Source organism: Aulonocara stuartgranti, assembly GCF_965226115.1.
Source record: "Aulonocara stuartgranti genome assembly, chromosome: 1".
In the NCBI taxonomy this organism is placed as follows: domain Eukaryota; kingdom Metazoa; phylum Chordata; class Actinopteri; order Cichliformes; family Cichlidae; genus Aulonocara; species Aulonocara stuartgranti.
In genome coordinates, this window is record NC_138939.1 from 13437483 (window position 1) to 13453089 (window position 15607).

The following is a 15607-nucleotide window of genomic DNA, read 5'->3' on the forward strand; positions in this document are numbered from 1 at the left end:
TTAACCTCTTTGCTCATCCCTTATGAACTGATTGTTTAACCATTGGAGCCAGTAAGCCAGTAAGGCTTTTTTCTTCCAACAATAGCTATTTTTTCAGGATAGCTTCTATTCAGACCAAACAGCCACTTCGCAAGCGCATGGCACAACATAGAAGAGCCACCTCCACGGGACAAGATTTAGCAGTTCATCTGCATCTTAAGGACAAAGGTCACTCTTTCGAGGATGCCAATGTTCACATTTTGGACAGAGAGGACAAATGGTTTGAAAGAGGAGTGAAAGAAGCCATCTATGTCCACTGTGAGCGACCATCTTTGAACAGAGGTGGTGGTTTATGACACCAACTGTCTGCCATCTATAATCCAGTTTTGAGATCCCTTCCCAGACGCCTTAACGACCACTCACATCCTGGGCCATCTGACCTCAGGAAATCACATGATAGGTTGGGGCCAGGTTTCACAATGAGCTCACCCGCAACCCTGCGTGATTGTGACCCACACCCGTTTTCACACCTTGGCTCATGTGATTAGGTAGAGGATCATCAGGGGGTCCTTTTGTCCCTCTATGGGGGGAAACTCCCACTGGGTTTAAATCTGGGACTCTCCACCATTTGACCTTAGAACTGAAGAAGCTTCTCGGATGAGAGGTGAAACGTCTTCAAGCAACTTAAAGAAGTCCAGACGCTTTTCTTTGCAAGCTCCTTAGACTTCTATTTAGATAATTTTCAAAGAAACCTACTTACCTTAAAATATTACATGGTATATTTGTTATTTTGATTCAGAGACCACACTATCAGCTTTATAAGCTATATATACACTATACAGGTACTGATGTGCTTTTACTTAATGCTAATATCATCATGTTAATTGTAATTTTCTGATGTTTATCATCATGCTAAACAATGCAGATATAAACTCAGACACTGCAAAAGGTGATTGGAATTGTTAGGAGTTTTTTTTATTTCTTGGAAACTATGCAATGTTTATTTGGACATTTAAAAACGATAACTTCAAAGTAGCAGAAAAGTCAAGAGATTCTTAAAGGCGTTGGTAAAGTCCTTTTGATAACCTTTTGATAATCAAGGAGCTGGTGATTAATAATGTTATTTTGATAATCCATCCAGTTATCACATTTCATCTTTCACCAAAATGAGAAGCTGATTTAAATTCTCAGACCTATATTGTTGGTACAACTAAATACAAAATGCCACATTTTGGATGTGCTGTTATGGTACCAATAGAGGCACACCTAAATTTAATAATATAAATAAATATGTTTTGACTAATGTCACAGGGAAATCAAAAAAGCAGAGTGTGTATTAGATTTACTGTATTCTTTCACATTCTGTACACCATGCTCCCTTTGTTTCAGGTAGGAACAATATTTTAATATTGCATCCAGCTCCCTTTTCACCTCCCCACAATTTCTGTCAGTTAATTTGTACAAACCACCCGATTCATAAACCCTAATAATCTGATTCAAAATTTCACAAAGGGGGGGGGGATGGACAATATAGAGAGAACATTAACTCAAAAATATATTTTGGTTCCTTCTTGATGACTACGTTAGTTTTGTTTTCTCCCCACACCAATAAATCCACAAAAGGGTTTGAACAGGATGCATTAAAGATTTCATTTTAGCTTTATTTATTTATTTTTTCGCATCAGTTTGTACCTTTAGTATCTTCACAATATGTGTCTCCCTGAAGTGCATTTTAAGAACTAGGCTATCTGAGTTTATCAGCAGATACAGATGCATAGAAGTGTTTCAGTAAAGTGGACAAAAAGAAGAAGGAAACTAGTGGTATCACTGAAACCTTATTATCTTTTACAATAGAGGAGCAAACTTGGAAAGCTATATAATTGGTGGGGAGGCTGCCTGTGCGTGCACAGTGTGAAAGGACCCTGTGCTACAGATGAGCCACAGTCAGAGCAATGTGGATTGGAATACATTAGAATGTAATAGATTTGTGGCTATTCCTCACTTACCATCTGTAACTCAATGTTGTGCTGCTCTGCTCTGCCTTATCTGTCTGTGAGCTGTCAGTGTCTACTTTATGCCCCCAAAAATTGTCAGGTCTGTGTAAGAATGGATGTGCATATATAATCTTACAATAAGTGTATAAGAGCTGGGAGCCTTGTTAGTAACACTACACTTGTTGTAATATTCACATTACAAGCAGTGCAACTAAGAGTAGCAGTAGAAATAATTGAGGCAAAAATGTATTTCAAAAAGATAAAAAGTGTGGTATCAGAGCAATAGTTTCTCCCCTAAATAATGTGAATGCATTTGCTTGCGCCTTTACTCCAAAGTGTATATAGAGATACCACAGCCATATATGAAATGCAACTCAATCAAGCTCCTGCTCCCAACTTATGGAGTATATGTCACTTAATACAGCTCTGAGACTGGAGGACTCCAAAGGCAAAACAATAAAGAAAAAAGAAACAGGTTAAGGCCAAGGCACAGCCAGAACTGAGACCAACAGTCAAGGGAACAGAGAAATGAGAAAGTACTTACAGAGACTAGGCAACAGAAAGTTAGACAGCACATACACATGGTTTCATTTAATTCATTAAGGATTTTAATATCCTTGATGAATTAATGAAATCTCCTGTGTATGTGAACATTTAATGTTAATTGAGATTTAAAAAGAACATAGTTCTATGCATTTGTTTTCCCTTTGGTTGACTTTTTGATAATCACAAATGGTAAAGTTTTGCTGTAATACTTTTCCAGTAACTTTTCAACAACAGAGCTGAAAGATAAGCCAGTCACTTTGGTGATTGTATTAACTGTTATCTAGCTGTTAGCACCAATGGAGAGCAAACATACTTAGCACGATGTTCTCTATCTGGTCCATGCTGAAGCAGAATACACACTTTATGCTGATTGTGCCTGTTAGTGTGTGTGTTTGTGTGCGTGTGTGTGTGTTTGTGTCAGCACATTTATGCAGAGAGTGTGCAAACACAGAAACAGATAAGCAGGCGATTCAGTGAGAGTGGGTATCAGACTAATTGGCCAGTAATAAAACCACTGGCTTAATTACTCACACGGATATTTAACTTGTTCGAAAAAGAAATCACAGGACTGGAAAAATCTGCACAAGGTCAGGGATGTGTTGTAGTAAATCAGCAGTTAGGTCACAGGATAAAATGCCTATTGCCTGTCTATTTATCTGTCCAAAAATGATTTAAGTCTATCGATTCTAAGAAGTTCTTTTCAGATAAAGTCACTTGTGAATGTGAACACTGCTGTTCATCTGGACATAGGGTCCGGATGAACAGAATCAGCTTTTTGGGATCAATGCCAAAAGGCTGGTGGGAACTAAGAGTAGACCACAGCAACCTCACGAAGCAAGAGTCAGTAAATATCACAAAGACAAACATCCAACTACATGCCTCCAGAATGAAGAACTGGACAGCATCAGGATCTGACATCACCCACCCCTACTGGGTGAAGAAATGGCACCTAGCAACACAACAAAGGGGGCTGCTAATACCTGGTTCTCATCAGGACCGACTAACATAGGACAGGACAATCCTGATCATGGAGAATCTGCACAAGGGTATGACACCATTAAACTATCGACCGATTACTTGCCTCCACAACGTGGAAGCTATTCTTGGGGGTCATAATAATACAGCTGAGTAGGCACATGAGTCAATACATGAGCACAGATCAGAAAGGGACTGAAAATAACACCAGAAGGCCAGGAGACCAGGCCAGGCAGAGTGACCTGAGAAGTGCCTGGATTGACTACAAGAAATCCTGTGACTCAATGCCCCACACACTGTAAAAGGATTCAAGAATGGCGCAAACATCATTTCTGTACATGAATGACATCAACGCCAATGTCCTCAAATCTACATGAGAACATTGAAATGTGATTCGGACTTGATAATGAATGCTGCAAAGAGAGAGAAGGTAATCCAGACTGAAGTGGAGGAGCTACTAGAAGGCAGAATAGCAGATATACAGGTCACAGGCAACCAAATCCATGATAAAGACGCAAGAAGGCCAGCCACAGCTAGGGCTGTGCGATATGACCAAAATCTCATATCCCGATATAAAACATCTATCGTCCGATAACTATATAAATCACAAAAGTTTAACATTTTCTGTAAATTCTGTGAACCTCAGGTAACTGAAGTGTTTCCAGCTGGGCGTCGTGTATCTGGAGTCGAGTGTTTTACCGATGCATGAAACTATACATTTTTAGACATAGGTTGTAACGGCCGCCATTTTCTTTGCAGCGTGCTGCAGGGAAAAGCCTGTTCTAACGTTTGAGTCTAAGGTTTATTTGTTAGGACCTGACGGCTCTTATTTGCTTCTCATCGGTAAATACTCTGCATACTATTTCACGTGATTCCGTTTATTTTGAAAAGTCTCAACAGGATCTTGAGCTTTATTGTGAAAGGTTTATGTGGAAAATAAACAAGCGGACACGTGATGGTTTTTGTTGCTAACGACAATGCATAAAAACAGGCGCTTGTCCGTCCATAGTGTGGTTATATTAAATATAAGAGAAAGAGAGAACTTTAAGAAATCAATAAAGCCACTACAGTGACCATCAAAACAATGAAAAAATATTGCCGTAAATAGTTTATTTTGCAACACCACGAAACAAACAATAGCGTAAAATGAAACGATAGACGTTTTTATATCGTCATCCGATATATATCGTTATATCGAACAGCCCTAGCCACAGCCAAATACCTCCAAAACGTAATAGCCCTTTTCCACTAGTACCAACTCGGCTCAGCTCGACTCAATTTGGTTTTCAGGGTTTTTCATTCAGTAACCCTTAAAACCTATTACCCGCTTGGCATTAGGGCGATATGAGGAAAATCTAATATCACGATACTCAATATATACTGCGAAATGTCTTGAGCCCCAGCACCCCTGGTACAGGGGGAGAAGGGGGTGAGCTGCAGTTTATATCAAGTTGTGGAGGTAAGCATCAACGACACAGAGCTCTCAGTTCTCACTCCTTCTTTATTTGTCTCCAACATCAACTGCGCATATCGCGCCACAAAACACAGGAACACACTTCCTATACACTGGGTGTGAGTGGAGCCCTCTAGTGGTCCACCACAAAGTCAAGTTTTTTATGTAAATATCAGCATGCGAGGTATCCACAGAAATATCTGAATCTCAGCTAAACGCTCATATAAACAATTTCTACAACCAACAAACAGCGAAAATAACAAAAAATTTAAAGAGTAGTTACATAATTTTCCAAAATGTGCCTAAAGACAAACAACAAAGCAGCAAACTTGCTTGACTTTATGTAACCAAGCAAGCTGCACACAAAAGCAGAGATCTCACAGATTCCAAAACTGTTAGTTTCGTCATGCTCCGATGAAAATTCATTGAACCAGCCGCAAAAGAAGACCAGAAATATGCTTCTTGTTCTGTAAACAATAAAATGGAATAGACTTACCGTGCTGTTGCCGTTGTAGCTCCTGTCACAGCTGGTATAAGTTTTTTTTGGTGTGGGAGACGTTCACATGCAGATTTTAAAACAGTCTTAATTTGGCAGTAGATGACTTTTCAGCTGACGGAATCATTTTGTGATACTGCTACCTTTTGTTGCAATAGTTTTATGGCATGTTTTGTACATTTCCGCATTTTATTTGACATCCTTGTGAAATCCAAACAATGACCAACGAGGCCATATTTTTCTCTAAACACGCAGGCTCCGGGTAGAAAATTTTCTGGTTGGGAGGGGGGATTAATGATGCATTTGCAGTGTGTGGGAAAAAAAAATCTCACACTGAATTATGTGGAGACAGCTTAATATTTCCATGGCAACCTATTCTCTGTCGTTACATAAAGCTATTTTAACCATGGTACGTAGAAAAGACGATATATCGAGTATATTCAATAGATCGCTCATCCCTACTTGGCAGCGGTTCCAAATGAACTGAGTTAATTGAAAATGTGACATCAAGAGACTGTATGCCACCAATTGGCCAGTTAGTGGCATCACTTGACAAGTTATGAGAGTGACTCTCTCACAAAAATTAAAACTGCCATTTTTGAAATCCGACAGGAAGGAAATGGCTGCACAAGACCAACACCATGGTCCCTGAGTGAGTCTCACAAAAACCATAGACTGAGCAACAAACCCCCATTGTTTTGTTTATAACACATCCAAATGATGTCACATTACTTTTGGCCCCATTGCTATGTTGACCTAACACCTAAGTTGGTACTTAATTGTAATGATAAATGACCGAAATCCAGTAGAGCTGCATCGAGTCGAGCTTAGTCAAGTCAAGTAGGTACTAGTGAAAGAGGCTTAAGACAGGTGCTGAGAAGTCAGCTGAAAGGTAGGAATAGGATCCAAGCCATCAATACATAAACCATACTCCACCCAAAATCCAACACCCTGAGGCTCTATAAGCTACAGAAGGCAGGAGGGCAAGGATTATTGAGTGTCATAGCCACAATCCAGGATCAAAACTGAGAATCTGTGATTACATCAGAAAGATGACCTCCCTCACTCGTGAAAAGAGCCACTCCAATAATACCTCAGGACACTTTTACTTGCCACTTAAACCTTGTAACATTTGATGATGTGGCATCAAAACTGATACCACATTTGCTGGTGCAAACCTCTGTTTTGGTGTCAATTTAGTTGGTTGTGCACTTCTTGATTTTTGTAAACTGGAGCATGGTGGTGCTGCCACTGAACCTGGGTTGAAGAATTGTTTTGGTTTTACCCCCATTCAAAGCTCACATATTACACAGTTGGGTATTTTGCAACAGTTTGAAAATATGAGACGTTGTGAAAAATAAAACTATGGAAAAAAATACTCTGCAATGCCTTCTTCTAGTTCTGATTTATTTTTCTGCTATATGAGTGCTGAGGTGGTGGCATGTTTTGAATGGCAACACATATCGGTCAGGAGAATACTACAGTTGCTACTTGCTACTTAATGGCGAGCATAAATGAAAGTGACTGTTTGATGACATTGCAGCAGCACACGAAGTAGCCAATTCAAAAGCCATATTGGCACCTTTAGGCAGCTGATAACAGAAAGCCATAAGGAACAGGAAAGGGAAATATCATGGACAACCAACCCCCCTGCATGAGATGTACCATAAACACATAGTGGGAGCAGATGACATTAATAAATCCTACCAGTGGCTAGAAAAGGCCAGTTTAAAGGACAGCACAGAAGCTCTGACAAAGGCAACCTAAGAACAGCCTAAGCACCAGATCGGAAAAGGCAGGTGTCTACCACAGCTAACAGGCCCCAAGTTGCAGACTGTGGGAGAGTAGCCAACACATAGTAGCAAGATGCAAGCTGGGACCACATACACAGAGAGGCACAAGCAAGTGGCTGGGAAATTATACAGGAACATATGTGCATCATATCAACTGCAAGTTCCCAAGTCCTTTTGGGAGGTATTCCCAAAGTAGGTTGAGATCAATGGTGCTAAGATCGTGTGGTTAAAAAGAAGAAAAATGTTGTGTATCTAGCCCTAGCAACTAATTTATCGACTAAGCATTACTATATGAATAAAACATTTTATTCCACACTTTTTGAGAATCTTTAACAGCTTTTAAAAGGGTAAACCCACAAATTCCAATCTGACAATTTAAATGTTGCTGCAGAAATCAGGACATATCAGACCAGGCAACATGTTTTCAATGTTTTTCAATTTTTGTGTGAATTGTAACCTCTGCTAAGCTTTGTGTTTGTAGCCTTAGCAGATCACTGAGAAGGGCAATCTGCTTTAGGGCTGTATCCTTTAAACTGATGTGTTGTGTGTTGTCCACTGTTGCCTCACAGCACAAATTCCTGAGTTCAACCAGATTACCATCTGGCCAGGGTCTTTCTTTGTGGTGTTCTGTGAGGATGTTCTCCCATGTCTCTGTGGCTACTATGGCTTCCTCCCACAGTCCAACCACATGCAATTAGTGGGGTTGGGTTAATTGGTGATTCTAAATTGCCTATAGGTGTGAATATATCTGGGAATGCTTGTCTGCCTTTCTGTGTTAGCCCTGTGACAGACTGACGACCTGTCCCGGTGTACCCTGCCACTTGCCCTTTGGCAGCTGGGATAGGCTACAGCCCCCCATGACCCTGAATTGGATAAATGGATGAAGATGGATGGATAGAGGGCTAGACATTCCTAAACCTTGTGGAAAGCTGTACTAGAAGAGTTTAAACTGTTATAAATTAAGGAGGTGGGTCACCATCATATGAAACCCTATGCATTAAGAACCAGATGTCACTGACGTTTATATGTGTGTGAAAGCAGATGAGTGAATACTTTTGGCAATATAGTGTATAAAGGCTCCTCTTAGTGCTTCATGATCACATAGCAACCTATTGCTTTCTCTCTTTTACTTTGTTTCTCTTACATTAGATACACACACACACACACACACACACACACACACACACACACACACATGCTCTTCCTACTCTAACTCAGTATATCTTGATCACTTTAAGAAAGAGCCCATTTACAGATAATAGGATAGTAGAAATACCAAATAAATACTTTTAAGGATCCCTGTGATGGACTAGGTAGCAATATAGAGAGTTCATGATAACAATGATAACATACACTATATATATATATATATATATATATATATATATATATATATATATATAATCTTTTGAATCCACAATTAATTAGTCACTTCTTTTTTTATCTTTATCTTTCTTTTATTTCTCTGTAAGTAAATGCTTCTCTGAGTCTGGAAGATAGCTTGCATGTGAATGAAGGAATTGTCATTTTTTGATCCTTTAAACTCATGTATTTTATATATATATAAAAATACTAAGCGTTAAATTCCTTAGTGGCAACATTAGCTTGTTGTTCACCTTGACTATTAACTTGTGATATCTTCTGGTCTGTATGAATGGATAGCTTAGCTGCACCAGTTTAAAACGTAAAAACAACAATTAGTATCAGGGAAGTATCTCTTGTAAAATGTTGTGAATTTAAAACAGTCTGAAGCTGCATTTTCTGATTCCACTTGCTTCTTGTACACGAGCCATTCCTATCTCTGTTGTTCTGTATGACCTTGCTTAGCCAAAATCAATAGTTGTGATTTTTAAGTCACTTTGATTCCATCCGATGCCAATGAACATTAGTATTCATGAGGACAGCTCACGGTCTTCAGTATTTACCATTTTCAAATAAAGTTGCATTGATTATCTGATTCTGTCTTTTTGGCCCACCTAATATTTTGAATTTGGAATGATAAAAAGAATATATTTTATTAAACTATGACTGACATAAGCTAAACATGGAGGCTAAACATGTAACGGTGGGAAAGGCAATAAGATTATCACAGAAGAGTCTGTAAGTGCTACCAGGTCTTTGGGGCTATATAGCTGCTAAACCGTTAAATCTCAGGAAAAACTCTTGGAATAACTGAGGCATTCAATTTAAAATCACATATTTGAAATCCATTATGGCACAAGAAAGGTCACATTTTCATGCCAATTCATCCAATATCTATTGGAATGCTTTCGTCAAAATGTGGTGCTATTGTTAAAGTTACAGGATTACTAAACTACTGTAGGCTGTTACTGTCTGAAGGTTGATTATACTTGATTATATTCCACATACCCAACATAGTATCATGTAATTATAAGTAAACAAAGTGGCAGTTAAGGCACAAATTTTATGGCAAGTCATTGTCAGTTTGAACTAGTTAGAGTGAAGATGTCATTCTTTGAGACTACGACATAAAATTAAACCTTAAAATATGATTACTAATAATTTAATAAATAAAAAGTGTGCTATTATTACACAATTTCATTATACCAGCCTGTACATACATTTTGTATGTGCAGTGTGTGCGTGCGGACTTCACTTGTTTTGTTCAGCTAAAATCAGAAAACTGATAGTACAGTTCATCCTGGTGATTGGAAGTAATGTTGGAAATGTTGCTTACTCTAATGAGTTTCAATTTCTGCTGCAACATTTGGATGTAAGGGCCAGAATGTGTAGTAATAAACACGGATACATCCTGCATCATATGAACAGTTTAATCTGCTGCTGGTGTAATGATGAGGAAATTGATTATGGAAATTATGCAATTATGAGGAAATGAAACAATTTCCTCTGGGATCAATATAACGTATTGAGATTCTGACTGATTCTGATGATGTGGTGGATAGTTTTTCTTAGTACACATTGGGCACCTTAGTGCCTGATGACCATCATTTAAACACCACTGACTATATGCATCCCTTTATGATCACAGTGCAAACAGTGGAAGTGGCCGCTTCTAGCAGGATAAGGTGCCATGTCAGAAAGCTTAAATAATCTCAAACTGGCTTCTTAATCATCACAACATGAACTCAATCGTAATCAAATGGCCTCCACAGTCACCCGATCTCATTCTAAAAGAGGACCTTTGGGATGTAGTGGAACATGAGATTCTCATTCATGTGCAGCCACTGTGTAATTTTATCATGTCAATATGCACCAAAATCCAAAAAGAATTTTTCCAGCATCTTGTTGAATCTGTGCCAGGAAGTCAAATGGTAGTCCAACCTGGTATTAGCAAAGTGTAACTAAAAAGGTGACCAGAGAGTCTCTGTTATGTTTACTATCGCACAGACTAGCGTGTGCAGAAAGTCATAAAACTGTGTGTGAAAAGAAGATGTGACCTTTTTTTTGTATAGTAAATCATTCTCGTGAGACCCTGAAACATTTATCAGAGCAATTCAGCATTGTACCCTCAGATTTCTGCCACTGAAGTAGCATTTAAAAGCGCGACAGTAGAGCAGTGTTTGATGAATAATGTAAAGAGGACAATCATAAGAATGTAGAAGTTTTCCCCCCTAGAGTGTAGAATAAACCACATAAGACCTCCAGTGGTTGAATATCAAACAAGTGAAATTCACTCCTCAAGCATAACAGAATGTTTCCTGTGTAAGTTTGCCACTCCTTTGAGAGCAATGCACATGTTAAAGTGTGTATGTGTGAAGCTCTCAGCCATGAGATGCACTGGTACTCTCAAGAGGAAAGAAAGAATGGAGGTAAGACAGGTAGAAAAAGTAAAGTCCTGAATTGTACTTCTTTAAATGTGATTCTCTTAATCTCTGTTTTAAAGCTTACTGATGGCTCAGTTTTTGAAAAACTTGAGTTATATAACTGAATACAATGTACCAGAGATTAAGTTAAGTTACTAAAAGATACTTAGGAATAGGTTTGTGCAATACACCCCCCAAATATAGTCAATCTTTCAAAAACAGTGCAAATAATCGGGTCAAATATGAGCAGATCTGATGATGGAATTTTATCCACGTGTTTATCTCTGTGAGCAGCAAGGCAGGTTTGATTGGGAGAATCAATATGTTGATGTTGGTGCAAGTGGAACTCTTAACCTAGGGGCGGCTGTAGCTCAGGAGGTAGGACAGGTTATCTACTAATCAGACGGTTGGTGGTTTGATCCCTGTCTGCTCCAGCCTGCTTACCAAATAACCGATATCTGCTCTCTGATGCATCTATTGGCGTATGAATGTGTGTGAGTGTTAGAAAAAACATAGAAAAAGCTTCGAAAAAAGTGCTTTGAGTGCTCAGGTAGAGTAGAAAAACACAATATAAGATCCATTTATCTAACTCAAAGATTGAACCAGTGTTGTGTCCATGCATGACAGACCACAAATATAAAGAACCAGTTTTAAATTGTATTTTTAGGCACATATTAGACATTGTGTACAGTGTGCGGACAAGTGGAGGACAAAGTGTCAGCACTAAAAAACTATCCACAGCAAATGAACAGTATTTTGAAGTCATGTCCTTAGGAAGTTAAAAAAAAAAGTCCAGCAAAGACATGCCACAAAGACATGCCAGGATCTGAGAGATGAATCTGTTGCTTCCGTTGATCTACTGAAGCCTCCTCAGGAATGGTCTCAGTGGAAGGCTGGCTTCTAAGAAGCCATGCTTAAGGTAAAAAAACATGGAAAAAAGTTGAGATATTTGAAATTACACAAGAACTAAACTGATAATCAATGGCAACAGGCCTTATGGAGTGATGAATCAAAATATAAACATGATTAAAGCAGTGTGGGATCATCTTGACAGAGAACAGAACAAAATGCAGCCAACATCCAGAGAAGATCTTTGTAATGTTTTTCAAGAAGCCTGATGAACTATTGCTTAAAACATTCTTAAAAATAAAGAGAGTTCAGACTATGCTGAAGAATGAAGGTGGTTATATCACTGACTTTCAAGTTTTTTAGTATTGGACAAGCTCTGACTTTGCCTTGTGCACTGCATGTATGTTTAGACATGTTTCATTTTTCTATAATCCAAATAAAAATAAAGAATTGGGGGGTGGCTTAAGAGTTTTGCACAGTACGGTACATTGATAAAAAGTTGCTTCCTATATTGGCAACTCCCTCTCCCTCCGACACTGTTCTGTATTCTCACATCAAAATTCCAGTACCGAGTACCAGAAATCAGAATCAGAATCAGAATCAGAATACTTTATTGATCCCTGGGGGAAATTATTTTTTGTTACAGTGCTCCATTTTAAACCAACATTAAGACAAGACAGACAATACGCTAACTAAGAATAGTACAATATATACATATATATACATACATACATACATAAGTCACTTATAAATAAATATTTGGAAAAGAAACATGTGTAGTTGTAGCAGCAAACAGTGTGTTAAGTGGATGCGTTGTACAGGGAGATGGCCACAGGCAGGAATGATTTCCTGTGTCGTTCAGTGGTGCTTTTCGGTAATCTCAGTCTCTCACTGAACGTGCTCCTGTGACTGACCAACATGTCATGGAGTGGGTGGGAGGTGTTATCCAACATTGTCTTTATCTTGGACAGCATCCGCCTCTCCGACACCACCTTGAGGGAGTCCAGCTCCATCCCCACAACATTGCTGGCCTTACGGATCAGTTTATTAAGTCTGTTGGCATCTGCGACCCTCAGCCTGCTCCCCCAGCATGCAACAGCATAGAGGATCGCACTGGCCACCACAGACTCATAGAAAATCCTCAGCATTTTCTGGCAGATGTTGAAGGACCTCAGTCGCCTCAAAAAATAGAGACGACTCTGGCCCTTCCTGTAAAGTGCTGTGGTGTTTTTAGCCCAGTCCAGTTTATTGTCAATGTGTACTCCAAGGTATTTATAGTCCTCCACAATGTCAACACTGACCCCCTGGATTGAAACAGGGGTCAAGTGTTTCCTGGTCTTCCTGAAGTCCACGATCAGTTCCTTGGTCTTTGCCACGTTGAGCTGCAGATGATTCTGCTCACACCACGTGACAAAGGAGTCGACCACAGCCCGGTACTCTGTCTCATCATCCCTGCTGATGCATCCAACCACCGCAGATAAACGTGACCCTGCTAAACATTTGGGGTGGCAAAGCTTTTAGCACCAAGCTCACAGCAATTCACCCACAACAATCCTGCATATATTCTAACAAAATTTCCCCATGCCATTGCAAATGAATAAGCAGATACTATTACTGCCATACCAGGTGCAAAATAAGAGATTGTTTTATTTTTAAGCATTAGTTTCATTATTGTGTTTTTATAGGAACATTATGGCAGCATGTAGTTGACTTATTCATAGTGAGAAACCCAGAAAAAATATATTAATGCAAACCTTGGTAACTGTATATTGATTGTAGGTGACTTTCTCAATGTAACAGGGATTTCTCAGCAGCAAAACGTGGAACTATCAGCAAGGAACTCTGGTAAATCTTTGAATTAAGCAGGCACAGTGACAAGCTCATCTGCCTTCCTCATACAAGTCCAAGACGACTGCAGTCAAAGTCAGTAAGAAATCCTACCTCCCCAGTGTCGGAGAAAACAAATGAAGGAGAACAGTGCAGCCCCGAACCATTCAGCTCAAACCACTCCACCTAGCTCTCCACTAAGAGGCAGCTTAGAGTAGAAAGCACACATTAATTAAACTTCTATCAGTACATCTCTGCCTAGTTGAGTTGAGGGAGTAAAGGAGTGGAGGAGAGAGTAAAAAGAAAAAGAGATGGGAAGAGAAAAAAAGCTTTATGTCAGCTTTGATACTGTGCATGCAAGATGACAGGATTGTTTCTAATTATTCATTTTTTAAACATATAAGAGTAAGTTATAATATATAAAAATCAATACGAATGTCAGTGAGGAAAAAAACAAAATACATATACTCGCATGCATGGACCTGACTGTGACAGAGAGAACAGCCTTGTCTCAAACAGACCTTGCAGTTTATTGTGAGAATAGAAAGCCCTGTCTGGGGGTGGGCGTCCGGGTACACACCGGCTCACTCCTTGGCGGCCGCTTGTCGGGGCCTGGGGCCTGGGGCTCGCTCGGGCCCCTTTGGAGGTGGGGTGCCCCCGGCCTCTCGGCCTGGGGCTCGGTCACTCAGGCACAGCTGGGGGCCGGCGGAGCTCACGGGCGCGTCACTGCAACTCCCCCTGACTTCTGCTCCGCGGCTGCTGGGCGAGCCCTCATCTGGGACTCTCCTCAGCTCTTACTGGAACAGTGGCGCGGCTGCCCCTCTGTTGGTCTTCCATGGTCTCTTGTGTTCTGGGGGCCTCTGGATGTCTGGAGTTTTGATCTCCTCCATACCCGCTTCACACCCTGGAGGACGGGGCTGTGGCCCCCCCACACTCCCTAGCAGATCATTACATGGAGAAACCTTTGGAATGCAAGCATGCTGATCCACACAGGTATGCACACATGGGTATTCACAGACGCGGACTAAAGCTTTCTTGGCTGCTACCTCAAAGCACACTGTGCGCTGTCTATCTTGCGTGCTGCACAATATCGTTTATTATTTAGTAAATATTGATATCTATGACTAGCTAGTTTATTGTGATGGTGCTTTGTTTTCTCTATTATTATGTTGCTCTTTGTTGTTTGCTGTCTCCTCTGTTTGTTTTTTTTGTTTGTTTGTTTTTTTTTTCTCCATACAGGTGACCCAGGAGTTCTTTTTTTTTTTTTTTCTCTCTCTCTTCCCCCCCCCTTCTCACCGTCTCTTCTCCCCTTTGGTTTTCTTTCTTTCTCTTCCCCTCTTTCTCTCATTCATTCCCCCTGTCCTATTTATTAAAAAAAAAAAAAAAAAAAAAAAAAAAAAGAGAATAGAAAGCCCTCCTGCTAAAGCCAAAGGCTGAAACTTAGAGCAAATAATTTGAGTAAAAATAGCCGAAAACCTCAACTATATGACACCCATCACTTTTCTCAGCTCTTTACACTGAAGTGAGCAAGCTAAACAGGAACAGCCTGTTATAAGAAGGTCAAGAGCAGACAGAGCTGTTATACTTACTGTACATTTTTACATCCGATATCTATTTTAGCTGCCATAGAACAGCAATCAGAGTCAGTGTGGGGAGATACCAAAATAACAGGCAGAATGACAAAAAAGACAGACCAAAAGTAACGGATAGGAAAAGAAAGTGTTTGCAAAAAAAAAAAAAAAAAAAAAAAGGCGTTTATAGACAGCGATAATGTTAATTCAAGTGAGAAGATAATCGCACACTTCAATGGAGTGTAAATTACTTCTGATTACTGTATTCATTGTGATGGTATTACTTTGTGGTGACATCCGAAACTGTGGTGCTGAAAGACAGAAGCCATTTGTGTCGCT